This window comes from Artemia sp. Qi Xiang Cuo, chromosome 15 (genome assembly GCF_049724085.1).
Source record: "Artemia sp. Qi Xiang Cuo chromosome 15, ASM4972408v1, whole genome shotgun sequence".
In the NCBI taxonomy this organism is placed as follows: Eukaryota; Metazoa; Arthropoda; class Branchiopoda; order Anostraca; family Artemiidae; genus Artemia; species Artemia sp. Qi Xiang Cuo.
The window spans coordinates 13,795,834-13,809,868 of NC_142808.1; the positions used below are offsets into that span (position 1 = coordinate 13,795,834).

Genomic DNA, 14,035 nt, shown 5'->3' on the forward strand with positions numbered 1-14,035 from the left:
TAAATGTTATTCATGGGTGACTTCTGTAGTCAAATCACCGTCACTATCAACACCTGGTTGATATTTATAGCCCCATGATTGTCCTCTCAACTCCTTGTAAGCCTTTGGTGTCATCATCATAAATTGTATATAGCTTGCATAGTTTGATAAATTATTGCTAGTGCTCACCTATGTTCCATTAATAAATACATTAATTTGTTTGAATAGGTTGTATAGAATACAGTTTTCATAGGAGAGACCATCGCCGGCATTTGGAGTTGTATTATCTGACTTTTTCTTCACCACAACATTTAAATCAATAAATGTTTACGACAAATCAATGAAATAGTCTTCATTGGAAAATATTTGAAAGTGTATATTTTCCGAGAGGGGTTGTTGGGGGTGAAACTGATCATAGTAGCCATACTTGACACGGACATGAACATTTTCAGCATTAACTAAATTCAAAGAGGAGCTATTTGATGGATATGATTCCTTGTGGGTGAGATAAGTCATCTAAAGAGAAGAAATTTTTCTTTGATCTAACAGTCTTTTTCTTTTTCTTCTTCTGCTTATCGGGCTTCCTTGTTTTATTCCTCAAAGTCCTTGTTGATGTCCTTTGCTTCCCGCCTGGGTGAAGACTGATGAGTGAATGACGTGAACGCATCCTTTTCAATCCCTCCCCGTTTTTTCGAGATTTTAGTTGCTCACCAACGGATCTTACTGAAGATCTAATATTTTCCTTAACACTCTCCTTGAAATTCTTGCCCGGCCCCTAGTCCTGTAGTGTGGAGGCAGCGAAATTTGATGCAGCAGGCACAAGATATTTTCTGGCAAGGGGTAGTACACAACAATATAGCCTAGTAAACCAGCTACCAAGACCATAGCCAGACATTGTAGTACGACCCTTGTAGTAGTCCAATCCATTGCCTATTTGACGTGGACTCAAAGCACCGAGATAACAGTCGATATCGGGGCGGACAAATGTAATTCTCCTATTGTTCATTTTAGTTGACTGTGCCGTCGTTGACAATGGGTCAATAATGACATGTAATTACTGCTAAGCCTTTTGGTATTGCTAGAGGATCACCCAATTCACTTCTTAGCGTTAACTGACAGAGTTCCAAATACGAAGTGTTTACAGGAACATACTTAAGATGCTTTATATTATAGTGATGAACAAGTTCATGAGATGTTTTTCGTTCAAGAACACGTAGGAGGGGGACATTTGAATTACCGACTCTCGACGTTTCCACTAAGGATGCATTGAGAAATATGCAGGAGTCCGAGGCATACCCAGGTGGATAATCAGCAAAAATAATTTGATCCATCCCATAAAGGGTGCCAGCATTTTTCCCATTGATCACATTCTGTCTAAAGCCAAAAACATCTCTCAAATTATGATCGAGAGTAATTGTTTCAGTGTCAACAGGTGAAGTAATGTAAATCCTATCTTGTTCCAATGAATAATTAAAAGGGAATGTACCATTCGTGCGATATTAGATTTTTCTATTGTTTGTACAACACAAATCCCTCCTATTATAATATTAAATGCATTTCAATTTAGTACGTCAAAAGTCACTAGGTTTCATTGCTTCGACTCATCCATAGGCGACCTAGCCCAGCACTTTTGTATTCAGGTCAAGCGGAATATTTTTTATATTATACACACGATCCTTTCTAAGAATGTCAAAGTTATTTTTGAGAATACAGTCGACAAGAGCCACTTCATATGCACCGTCAAATTTTATGGCAGGGGAGAGTTTTGTCCAAAAATCACTTGTCGTATTCAAGTCGTTGCAGAGCGGATCGGAAACGTTGGATATGAAATTAACATAGAAATCATGGAGCATTGTCAATATCTTCAAAACCGATTCCAAGAATAAAAATCAGAGTTGTATCCTAGACACCGATCAAGTTACTGTTTCTTATCTTTATTAGTACGTCTCTTTAATATCTTTTCATTTTTATAGATTTCAATGGCATTTTGAACTTTTTGCAACTCATAGTCATAAGACACACCAAAAATCTCCTGATCTCTGGTATCGCACCGGCGGTAAGTTATGGGTTTAGGGTCTAGTATTTTTGACACCTTAAAAAGTTCTGTGGACCACAAGTAACTCCCCTTTCCAAAAATATTAGTTGTTCTATTAATTTAAACGGTATCACAAACATTGAATTTATTTTTCATCTTCTGCACAGCCAACGATTTAGTGCAATACTGTTTAAGAAAGGTGTCAATTTGCTCGCGATCCTACTAATGAAGGTCCTTTGGCCTACAGTTTTACAACGATTGATAAGGTCGTTGATTATAAATAAATATGATTGTACAAAGATCTCGAATAAAAGCCGATATATTTTTTAATGTACAATATCTTGCAATTAAAAGTCGAATAGTTCTTATCAATAGTTCGGCCAATGCAGCCTTTATAGGACTGTGGCTATGATAGAGCAGTGTACTATATTTCTTTAGTACTTTTGCAATATGGGGATTAACAAATTCATTACTGTGATCGGTTTGAATTTTTTTATACGAATCCTTTTGGAGAATATTTTCAATGACATGAGCAAATTCAAAACCTTTCTTTATATCCACTGGAATTGTACATGCATAGCGACTATAAACACTGATTGCGAGTAGAATGTATCTATACAGGGTCTTGTGACGTCCTTGAAGCTCATCTAGAGTCAGGAGATCTGCTTGCATTATATGCAATGGGTAAAAGGCTTTAGTTTTTCGATATTGCTTGGCACAAAGTCTATGATTTCTATGTAGTGTGTAACTTGATTTAATTTGTAGATAGTCCTGTACACTTTTAGTATGAACACCAGCGACTTTGAAAAGGGTGGTAGGGAAAATTAAACTCCCTTCACCACCAATATTTTCATAAACAACTTTCAAAACTTCAACCATTTTGAACGTAAGCATGTTGTTTAACGTCCGCTACCGGTTTTTACACGGGCTGTTGGTGGGGGTGGTGGTGGTGACGTTGACTGGACATGTCTTTGCCTTTGTCTAGCTATCAGTGGAGGCTAATTTTTTCCAAAATTGATTTGAAATCGTCTTCTTCAATGTAATTTTTTAATTGTGTCAATGTTCTTGTTGATGTTGGTGATGACGATGATGCATGTTCATTTAATTTTTTTAGAATTTGTCTATTTCCAATAAGATTTTTGAAGAATTTTAATGTATTTAGAAAGTTTTATAGAAGAGTGTCAAATTATAATAGTCTTTTAAAATTTGTATAAATATCATATATTAAATAAAGTATATTATAGCTCTTGCCCTAAATTATAATCCCTGTCTCATTGCTCTCAATTTGTGCGTCATCTTGACCACTTTAGATGACATAAGCTAGGAGTCGTGTTCTTTTTTCACTATATTTTTGGGGCCTTAGATTTACAAATTTCGTTAAAAATTACTACAAATACTACTTATTTAATTTTCTTACAGAAGCAGAATGCTGAAAAGATGATTTCTTTTGGGGTCAGCAGCAGCAGCAGTGGGCTTCGAGAGATAGGACTTGTGTTTGTCCACTCTGCAAAGTGCATCTTGAAGTAAAGCAGTTTTTTATCATCCTCATTATTCTTATTGTCAAGAAGTTTACTCCGTTTGTTCTCAAAGGGTCCAACGGGGGAGAGAGCGAGTTGTTCTAGATTTCATTTAGACGAGTTTTCAATTATTTCTCTGTCTTGAAAAAAAAGTCTCCAAGACCTACCAATACTGGCAGTAAAAATGTGAAAAGGCTACCATCCGCCTGCAGAAGTTGTTTCCTTTTGTAATTATTTACTTTCCTTTTATAGACCCCTGTAAGAACACTGGAACAATATTGCTTTACCTGCTACTGAAATAATTATTGCTGTTGAGCAGTACCTTTGATCAGGTGTAAGCAAACTTCGGATATTTGATTACGGAACTTGTTGTCAATACCATATATGAGTGTTGCTCTCCTGAGCAGAGATTTTAAACTGCTTAGAACTGAAAACAAATTTATATTTCCATTTAGCTCCTTAAGTGTAATGATAGCGAATAATAGTTAGTTTTAGGGTTCAAGGGGAAATTTATTGTAATTTCATTGTCAAAGTTATTTTTGACTACACGCAGATCCTTCGAAGTATCTTGATTAAGATCCAAAAAGATGTAGCAGTTGGGTTTATAAGTTGCCTGATTATATTCTGAGAGCAGAAATTTGGGGGTGCCTGGATAGATTTGTTTATTGAGAGTTATTAGCGAGCTAGAATCACGAAGAACTCTGTAGATGATATAGTAGGTGCAGTTCAATGCAAGTGTTTGCATTCATTTGCTCTGATGAAAGAGATTGTGTAGAACCAGAGTAACGGAAATCTGTTCATGATGAGAGTGAACAGTGAACAGTTGTAGCATTTCCTGGGACCATTGTTCAATAGATTCAGCCAGATCGTAAATGATCAACCAAGAGTTTGGTTCAATAATGCTGAAAACATCAAGTCCCTGTATGAATTGTATCTGCACCAGCCCCGTCGTGGCAGCAATTGTTTTTATTTTATCATATGACTCCTACAAAATACTGTAACAATAGAAGATTGTTTTCGGCTTTCCACAAACATTTTATTGCAAATTTTAATTATTTTAGTTAATAGTGTTGTTTTGCCCGACATTGACGGCCCCCACAGAAGCGATCTGAATGGTGTTTTAAATTGATACATGTTCCCTTCAACAGTTCACCTGGACAACTAACTGTAGACTATGGCTGTCTAATGACTAAATAATTTCCCTACTACTACTACTAATCCGTTCAAGAATAATAATTAGAAGAAGAAGAAGAATAATATTTTTTTTTATTATATACATAAAAAAAAGTAACAATACTTTTTAAAAAATACTACATTGAAAAAGGCAAATTAAACATGAATAAAAAAAATATAATTTATTTTTTAAATTTATTTATAATAAAAAAAATACAACATTTACATAACCACTAGAAAAAAAATGAACACTTAAATAAATACACTTTTTTCTTTTTTTTTTTAAAAAAAGTACAACATTTATTGGACTAATGTGCACACTTGTGAAATAATATCAGACACTTCTATTTCCAAATTTTTAAAGTTTGGGGTCCCCCCTCCCCCCGGGGGCGGCCGCTGCGGCACCCGGGGGCGGGCCGGGACGAGTCGGGTGCCGGGGGCCCGCTGCCGCCGGGCCGGGCCGGGGCTGACCTCAAATACTGGAAATTGCTATGCCTTGCAAACACATTGAAAATTGATTGTGATAAAGAAAAAAAAAGAATTTTTTAAAAAAAAACCTAATTACCCAAAAAATCCCTCCCACCCAATTTATACTTTTTTTTTTAGTGAATTTAAGTTAATTTTTATAGACCGAGCTGTTTTCTCTTCTATCTACATTCAACTCGGTATGAAATTAAATAAATACCGTGTGGTAGTACCTTCAAACCAACCTCAAGTACATAGACTTTGTCCGATATGGCAGACATGGCGATTTTCCCAACTCTAACTGTGTAGTTTTTAAATTGTAAAGAGCGAATCGCCTTGACTTTTGCCCTCTGCACTAAAGTATGTTCCACACAGTTCCTATATACACTCATGTCGAAATTATTTTTACAAAGCATGTGGGTACCCCACTGCAATTTTGTTTGATATACTTGCCGTGATTTTCCACAGAGTATACTTTTAGTCCAGGAAACACACCATTGTATATCGTATTGCTGCGCGTTTGTGATTTTAATATTAATAATTGATTTGGGGCATGACATTTCACTAGCTCTGGGTAGAGGGATTCGTGCCAGTTAGTGTAGGCCATTCGTGAGCTAATGTACTCGCCATTTTCCAAATCATTCAAAAAATTTTCAGTTTTGACTTTTAACAGGAGTGAATCAGTGTCCCCATAGGAAACTTGAACTTGTCCCTCACTTGGCCACTGTACCTTGCACATATTATAATAAAATGACAACATGAGTTTCTTGGATATTTCAGTTATTGCACTTCCGCCTGCAATATTTTTATTTAATACAATGTTTCTTTTCTTGCGATGTAGGAGCACCATATTGGAGTCTATGATTGTGAACGATTATAAGTTTAGATCCGCAATGATTCGAGCACAATCTTTGGGGTTGGTTACAATGTCACATCGACTTCTGAGTCGTACACGCTTGCTCATTTTATCAAAAGCTGAGTTCAAATGAGTCTATAGATTTCTTTTCTCAACCTTCGTTTTCGCTAGTGAACGCTTAGTCACAAAGTCTTTAATAAACGTTTTTATGAAGGTTTTTGATCAAATTGGAGGGCTCTATGAATCTTTGTGCCTTTGAAACCATTGTACACCATCCATTTCAATTGCACGTGATGAACAACCATATTCTGTTTCGGGTTGAGGTTGTCAGTTAGTTTTTGTTCTAAAGGTACCCTGTGCATACTCCCGTCCGCTACTAAAGATAAATTGTAGGGGCTCAGAGAGTCCTTACCCAACGGTCTATTTATTCACGGAAAAACTAATTGTTTTGCAGAGTAATGGATTTCCATGGGTAGTTCATCATCAATTTCAAAAAAACATCCTTGTGTTACGGTTTCTTCAACACTGGCACTGTCTGGGACCTTCAAAGATAAGGGATTGTCAAGCCACTTATATTTGCAACATGGTAAACAGTAGTGAGATCTTGCCAATGGGTCAAGAGAAGTCATATACAAAGAAACAGCCTCCAACTTTTTATCAGTGTGCTGTCCGCTCGGATCAGTTTTCTTGATACAATCCTCGTGAAAAACATCCACCACCCTCAATGATGTCTCAACATAAAGATTCTGATCCACTACGACAATCAGACAGATTTCTTCATTTCTGTTTCTAATTATCAGTTACATCACCAAATGGGGAGCGGAAAAATAATAAACTAAATTCAACCCAAAGTCCACTTATATTTCATCCGAATTTTTACAAAAAATGTCCAGAAGAGTGAGTACGTCACTGGCCAAGTAAAGTTTACAATAATCCCACCCATTTTTACACCCGCCCTTTACCCACACCCTCTTAGTAAATTCGTAGTCGCTAGTGGTGCACTCACTCTCAGTAAGAAAATTGTAAAAAACTTCAATGAGTGGTAGTGACACCTCATCTAGCCTCGAGCCAGAGTTGTAATAATCATATGGATATATACCCTTAAATGTTAATAAATCATATATTTCATCATCGGGACCGCGCTGTGTGAGGAGGGGGAAGCCATCAAAATTTACACTTTTCTGCAACTTAATCAATTTATTTAGGGTTTTGAGGACGAAGCTGAAAGAGTCTACAAAACAAATTTTATTCAGGCACGTGTTACCCTTGTCAAGTGTTTTCCACATGAATTCTAGCAGCAGTAGCTTCTCCGATGATTTGGGTATGATATTATATGAAAAAGAACCATCTATCCATGCGTCATCCACAACTCCACACTTGGCAATGCGGGCCAACCCCTGAAGAATGAACTTTAAGTCGTAATTCAAATTGTGTATAAAAACAGGTACGAAGTATTGATGTCTATCGTTTAAATTGCATGAATGATGTGCTACCCCTCTCAAGTTATTCCCCCCCTATGTAATTTCCTGCCACAAATGATCATGGTCGATCACCAACCTCCTCCCCCCATTCCCAACACCATCATCAAATTCTCCCTTGCAAACCGAATACATTTTACGATTTTTAATGGCCACTATGTCATCTGGTGATAGGATTAGCGGATAGTTTGTTTAACGAAGGTGTGAAATTACACTGTTTACTGTTTTGATTAGACTGACTAAGGCCAAGCACATAAAGTGTTCAGCGTCACACAATATGTCCACTTCATCCAACACTTTCCTGGTATCATTGGAATCTTGTTGCGCGTGAGCGTAAGAGACCCCTATGGCTTCTTGTATTTTAACACGATTTGAATTTGACGGATCGCACACGTCTGTCAGCTTAGCCTCGCAGTCCAAAGCGTTCTTATCGCTCTGCAGGAGCGTGTTCTGAAAGTTCTTAAAACGTAAGCTCGCCCTATCTCCACTTACTGTTTCCGCAGCCTGGTATTCATGACGTTTACAGCGTTTCATGTGATGCTTTAACTTTAAATCAGTCCAAAATCTTGAGAGGCACGTTGGACAGTAATAGCATACATTTCGGTTTTTACCCTCACTTAGAACCCTACTAATGTCCGTAATTGGATTGAAGTGACCAATTGAATCGGAGTCCATGGGTGGGGTGTATAGAAGCCACACCCAGTGTTCTACTTGATTCAATTGAAGGAGCCCGCACTAGAAGTAATGCCCCCTTCTTATCGGAACACTGACCCTCCTAAAATTCTGTTTCAGACTGTAACACCGTGAGACCAACCTATAAATGTGCATGAGCCAGCTCAAAAATATCAATTCCTTTGAGTGTCACGGGATATTGACCATTTAAACAATTAAAATTTACTTTGGGGAACTTTGAACTCTCCCTACCATTAACTGCCATGTTATCGAACTTCTTCTAGGATTCAGCTTTGTTAAGTGGTCTGTATTCTCCAATTAAAAATGCATACTTGAAACCCTGCAGCCTCGTATCGAAACAGATTCGTTGTATCCCCCTACACCCCTCTAAATCTGAATGATATTTTAATTCAATATTCCCCACTCCCGCTCTTACAATAAAATCCTTTTTAAACCTACATATATTAACATTTAAACTTTCAATAAAAAAAACCACAGATCCACTACCCCCCTCCTTATAAATTTCCCACTTACTTTGAATACTATTTGTCCAATTTAGAAAAACTTCCCCCAAATTTGAGAAATGCGGGTGTATTGCCAACATCTCTGTGTGCAAGTATTTCGAATACATCTCACCTGCACTTTCATTTAAAACAAATATTTTTAGTGCTATTGATGCTTTTAAACTGACCCCCACTCCCCACATCCCCATTTGTTGTTCAAGAATGGCTTGAGTCTTATCAGTATATGAAGGTGTAATGGCCAGAGGATGGGTTATTATATCCTCCGATACTAGTGAGTTCAATGGGTACCAAAATTTGGTACTGTAGAGTAATGTGTGATGCAAGGCAGAATTGGACAGAAAAAAATACGGAAGAGGGGGTACTGTTGCTGTTGTATAACTACTACTATCTATATCATTAAGTGGAATGGTGGGGAGTGACAGGGAATTGTCAATAACACCACCACCACTCCCAGTCTGTTCAATCACATTGGGGGGATGTGGCATGAGGTCCCCTAGTACATATTCCAAGGTGTTTGGGGACAATTGGTCGAGCCAGCCTGTATTGTCCTGTGATGGAATTTCATTATGAGGACCCGGTTCAGATGCACTAGTAGCATCACCCAAATGTTCATGTATAAGACTATCTGTCCACCCCGGATCCTCAAACATGTCAATATCACAGCTTATGTCATCTAGGCTAGCCATTTCCCCAGACACATCATTAAGGAACCCCCTTTGCTACTCCAGATCCTCTAGAACTAGAGTAGGTTGATTCCTGAACTCCGGTGGTGGTGACAAAATTAGTCGTGTAGATACACTTGCTTCATCACCCAATGGTGTCGGTATTGGTGCTATATCATTAATCTGTAGAAAATTTTTTTTTATTTTTTATGTAAAATAACAGTTATTCTTATAAAGTTAAAAAACTTTATAACGTTCTTAAATTCTTTGTCCCACCAACACCTGAGCAATTAAAAGAAGAAGAAAAAAAAAGTTATATTTCCATAAGTCCTTCATAATAGTAACTGAACATGTTCAAAAAATACAGGTTATTTTAGTCAAGAAAATGTAGTCTTATTCTTAGAAGGGTAAGTTAGAACAAGAGAATAATAAAAAAAAACTAATGGTTTTATTCCAAAATTTTTAGAATAAAAATGCAAAATATGGGTCCAATTCGACTGCTTGATTCTCTTCAATATAACTCTCAATGAAATTTAAACATTGTTCAACTGATGCGGTGTGCTGTATGAACATTTGCTCCTCAGCTTCAGTTAATGGACATGAATCCCAAACGTAGGTGGTTGGTGATATAACTCTCAACAATCCAAGTTTTCCTCTGTCTTTTGGCAACGGATTTGTTTGAAGTTCTGGACATAGTTGATCTAGACTAAATAAATCGTTGTAAAAGAGAGAGAAGAACTTTTTTTTCTCCATCCATATCAACAGTTAAAGTGTAACTAAAATACTGGATGGTTCTTTTCAGAGCCCCCCTCTGTAAGGACCCTTGAAACTCAAGGGCTTCCTTCAAGTGATGAAGATTCATGCCCAGTTAAGTTGGGGTATTTGACTTCCTCACACTGTTCAAATAGAATAGCCTCAAACTCTGTCTCAAAAACACCTTTTAAAATGTCACTAAATTTTTCAATGAAATGAGTTCGCCCCAAATAATGTTTCTTGACAACACTGTGAAGACATAATTGAAGATTATTAAACCCTCTTCCTATGTGTTAATATATCTTATCGGAAATACACATCCTGTCACAAGAATCCCACTTAAAATTCAAATTATAGGTAACGACCGGATTAACATTCAGATGTAGCGATGGTAGATCTGATAAGCACCGGATGCGTACAAAAGCATACTGCAAAACATACGCCACTTTAAGAATGATTGTCAACTGTGAAATAGCGAATTGTATGTTTTCATATAGTTAGTTTGTTTAAAGGAATATTGGATTATTGCATTAGAAAACGTCTAGGTTAGAAGCGAGAAGTTACAAGGTAAGGTTTTTTAGAAATGTATGATAAGCTATTTCAGTGTTATAACCATTCCCTTATATGTTGCTAATTTGGTTAATGAAAGAAAACGATATATAAATATTATAGAATAGTTTAAAAACGAATTCAAGTTTTACTCATCAAAATCAAAGCACCTGAGAAAATTTACCTTATTTTTGAAAACAGGGGTAGAAAAAATTATGTATATAATTAAAAAGTCTGACTTGGTTTCTAAATCTGAACTCCATGGCAAAACATTAATGGGGTCAAGCTCAAGATCTTCAGTAGGCTGATCTGAGCTATTATCAGAAACACTCCATTCCCGTTTCATCTTCATTCCAGCTTGCGTGGAGCTAACACTGGGGCTATAGGGCCCTGTCACTATAAGTTGGGTGCTCGCTGGGTGGTCCAGCTCGTGTGTAATTCTACCGGAATATTTGATAATTGTTGTTCTTGCGTTTTGCATTAGTACAGTTTCGCTCAATCTTTCTTTCTTTTAAGAAGGGGGGCTATTGAAATTATCCTCTTCATTGAAAAAAAAAGGCAAAATTTAGCAAGAAAAAAACAACTTCCCTTTTTCCATTTTGTTGGATAAATGCTTAAGCGGTCAAATTTTGCCCTCCTCATCCTCTTGTTTATTACTCATTAAGGTGCTCCTATTATTAATTTCATACTGCTAAATAAAAAGGACAGAAACTATTATGTATGGGAGGGGGTTCTCCCCCAAGTCAATACCTCACTATTTACACAACAATTTTTTTTTTTTAGTGCTTTCAAAAGAGCTATCTTTTCTAATTAAAAATGGCCTTTGTGATTCAGATGGCTGTGAATCAAAATTTTATTTAGACATTTAACTTAATGTGTGTGTCTTTTACTAAGGGGGGAACCCTCCCCCCTCATAAAATTAATAAAAAAACCTTAGTAGAAAAAAAAACAATAAAAAAAAACAAGCGACACGGCTCAATAGTAATCCAAACTTTTAAAAACTGAATTTATATGTTATTAAATGTATCAAAAGAATGTGTTTATAATGCTGATTCTAAATATATATAAATTTTTTTAAGTTTACTATTAATCGTAAAAGGGTACGAGCCTTATAAAAATTTAACCCGATTTTTTTTTTTTTTTAAGAGGGGTGAAACACCCCCTACGATTGAATGAATTCTAATGAAAATCACACCGTCGGATTCAGCGTATCAGAAAACCCTATTACATTGGTTTCAAGCTCATAGCTGCAAAAATCTGCAACTTTGTATTTTTTGCCAGAAGAAAAATACAGGAATATAGAAGTTAGTTACGTAAGTTAATTTGTAAAGAGATCCATTTAGCAAAATAAAAGTAAAATTTTTATTCTAATAAAAGATGCATTAACTAAAAATTCATAATAAATTAAATAAAAAAAAAGAAAAAAGTTTTTTAAAACTGAAAGTAATGAGCGACATTAAGACGAACATAAATGAGTCCCAATTTGACCGGGGGTGCCCCCCTCCTCGTCTCCTCAATCGTTACGATAAAGTTTAACCTTGTCTCAAAGCTTTTATTTTTTTTTTAAACAATAAAAAACTTTATCGTAAATAGCGACTACTTATTATTTAGAATATTTCAGTCTCATCAACTTTAGCTACACCGATCAAAAGTGACGCGCCTGAGAAAAATTTACCATGTTCTCAAAAAAAGGGAGAAACACCCTCTAAAACTCATAGAACTTTAATGAAAAACACACCATCAGAGAACCCGACTATAGAAGTTAAAAACTCCTATCTAGAAACCCAGTCGAACGGAAATTAAAAATTCTAATGTCCTTTTTAAGTAAGCCAAAAAAAAATGGAGGGCAACTAGGCCCCCTCCCACGCTAATTTTTTCCCAAAGTCATCCGCCGTGACATCGGAATTAGACAAACCCCGTTTATAGCAAGAGCCAGTGAAATTTAAGATTCTGTATTGTTGGCGGGGAGGGGGGGGCTAAGTCCCGCTCAAATTTGAATTTACTAGTAAAACGTTTTTCTTTACTTTTTTTTGTGGGGGGGGGGAAATAAAATAATGAAAATTGTACTAACATTGAAAATTGACAAATCCATTGTTTTAAAAAGTTAAAAATATATGGTGTACTATAAACAATGTCTTAAAATATAATGAAAATTGGAATGCAGTGTATGGACATTATATCGGGTTTTTTTTTTTAATTGAGTAAATTATATCATGGCAAGTTTTTTTTAGAAAAACGACCAAACAAGTTATTATAATGTACTAAACGACAACTTTCTTTAATGGATTGACAAACAACAAATCAATTCCAAAATGGAAAACATGTCTGCCAAGCCATTCATGGTTCATTGTAATAGGTCACTGGCCCCTGGTAAGGCATATTACGCAATCACGACCAGGACCTTTACCACTGTTACTACTGTCAATATAGCCAAAAATCGGTTTTTTCACAGGATGCAAGAAGTGTTCACTGAATGAATGCCTAGTTTGAACTGAACTAGTTTATGCCGCTCCTCCTCCTCAATATTTTGAAGAATACCTTTTTTTATCTTAGTTTTTAACAAAAAAAATACCCGTTCCCTTTAAATTTTCGTTAATTGATGCCGCTAATTTTGGACTTATGAACAACTTGCTACGGTAGCATAACCGAACCGTCACCACAAATGAAGCTTGCTCTCTCTCCAAAAGAATCCTATTACAGATCACTTACGGGGCAGAAAATTAACCTAAAACTAATATGAAGGATTTTAATCTCCATTTTCTTGCCTTAGGATCAGTTGTTGGAGGGATATCCGAAAAAAGGTTATTCTAAAAATTCATACGGCGATCTTTTCGCTTTATAATGTGGCTTCTTTCGAAAAAAGCGGCCATTGCCGTGCTGTGTCAACTAAAAATTATTCGGTTGAATATTTATTTCCTAGGATTTTGAGACATTTAGAGATTGACATATGTTTGGAGATAATATAGACGGATGTTGAGACATTTGTAGATTGACATATTTTAAATGTTTACATTCTATTATTTATCTAAACGGAAAATAATTAAATTATCTTTAATCTTGCAAAAGTATTATTTTCTATTGATAATCGTTATTTCAACGGTGGGTTAAAAAAAAACTTGTGTTGGACACAAAATTTGCAGTTTTACTGATAGTCTGAGAGTCCAAGGAGATACTTCACTTTATGGGTGAGTTAAGAAAGAGAGAAATTCGTTTTTATTTAAAATCAATATTCACAAAAAAAATTATATCAAACAGACCTACCACGTGGAAATCTATACAGATTTGTTTGTGGCAGAAATCAATATTTTGCTCACTTACTACATATATATTGAAAAAAAAATGCAATCAAATAAATAAATAAAAAATAAACCT

The 14,035-nt window shown here is 35.9% G+C and overlaps 1 protein-coding gene across 1 annotated transcript in view; it reads left to right on the top strand.

Moving 5' to 3' along the window:
• The window catches only part of LOC148943354 (uncharacterized), a 463,023-nt gene that overhangs the window by 409,086 nt on the left and 39,902 nt on the right, over window positions 1-14,035 (top strand). The gene's annotated exons all lie outside the window — the stretch shown is intronic.